The following is a 1,624-nucleotide window of genomic DNA, read 5'->3' on the forward strand; positions in this document are numbered from 1 at the left end:
TTATTAGCACGACGCTCTAACCAACTGAGCTAACCGGCCACATTCTTAAGAAACAGAAAATTTAAAAACATGATAATATACATGAAAGTTGTAAAAATATTATTTTTGTATTTTATTAAAAAATATAACATTGGCCAGTATGGGGATTGAACCCACGACATTCGCGTTATTAGCACGACGCTCTAACCAACTGAGCTAACCGGCAACGAACAATACAAACAACAAATTTAAAAACATGACAATATACATGAAAGTTGTAAAAATATTATCTTTGTATTTTATTAAAAAATATAACACTGGCCAGAATGGAGATCGAACCCACGACATTCGCGTTATTAGCACGACGCTCTAACCAACTGAGCTAACCGGCTACATACTTAAGAAACAGAAAATTTAAAAACATGACAATATACATGAAAGTTGTAAAAATATTATCTTTGTATTTTATTAAAAATATAACATTGGCCAGTATGGGGATCGAACCCACGACATTCGCGTTATTAGCACGACGCTCTAACCAACTGAGCTAACCGGCCACATACTTAAGAAACAGAAAATTTAAAAACATGACAATATACATGAAAGTTGTAAAAATATTATCTTTGTATTTTATTAAAAAATATAACATTGGCCAGTATGGGGATCGAACCCACGACATTCGCGTTATTAGCACGACGCTCTAACCAACTGAACTAACCGGCCACATACTTGAGACAGAAAATTTAAAAACATGATAATATACATGAAAGTTGTAAAAATATTATTTTTGTATTTTATTAAAAAATATAACATTGATCAGTATGGGGATTGAGCCCACGACATTCGCGTTATTAGCACGACGCTCTAACCAACTGAGCTAACCGGCCACGTACAATACAAACAACAAATTTAAAAAGATGACAATATACATGAAAGTTGTAAAAATATTAACTTTGTATTTTATTAAAAAATATAACATTGGCCAGTATGGGGATCGACCCACGACATTCGCGTTATTAGCACGACGCTCTAACCAACTGAGCTAACCGGCCACATACTTAAGAAACAGAAGATTTAAAAACATGACAATATACATGAAAGTTGTAAAAATATTATCTTTGTACTTTATTAAAAAATATAACATTGGCCAGTATGGGGATTGAACTTACGACATTCGCGTTATTAGCACGACGCTCTAACCAACTGAGCTAACCGGCCACGTACAATACAAACAACAAATTTAAAAACATGACAATATACATGAAAGTTGTAAAAATATTATCTTTGTATTTTATTAAAAAATATAACACTGGCCAGTATGGAGATCGAACCCAAGACATTCGCGTTATCAGCACGACGCTCTAACCAACTGAGCGAACCGGCCACATACTTAAGAAACAGAAAATTTAAAAACATGACAATATACATGAAAGTTGTAAAAATATTATCTTTGTATTTTATTAAAAAATATAACATTGGCCAGTATGGGGATCGAACCCACGACATTCGCGTTATTAGCACGACGCTCTAACCAACTGAGCTAACCGGCCACATACTTAAGAAACAGAAAATTTAAAAACATGACAATATACATGAAAGTTGTAAAAATATTATCTTTGTATTTTATTTAAAAATATAACATTGG

General features: G+C 32.9%; 1 non-coding gene across 1 annotated transcript; it reads right to left on the reverse strand.

Annotated features, from left to right (window-relative positions):
* Window positions 1-1,289: 1,289 nt before the first annotated feature.
* Trnai-gau (transfer RNA isoleucine (anticodon GAU)) lies at window positions 1,290-1,363 on the reverse strand. Its single transcript has one exon. It is a non-coding gene; the product is annotated as a tRNA-Ile (tRNA).
* Between the last annotated feature and the right edge of the window lie 261 nt (window positions 1,364-1,624).

This window comes from Physella acuta, unplaced genomic scaffold (assembly GCF_028476545.2).
Source record: "Physella acuta isolate Inbredline_101_S28 unplaced genomic scaffold, ASM2847654v3 ptg000315l, whole genome shotgun sequence".
NCBI lineage: Eukaryota > Metazoa > Mollusca > Gastropoda > Physidae > Physella > Physella acuta.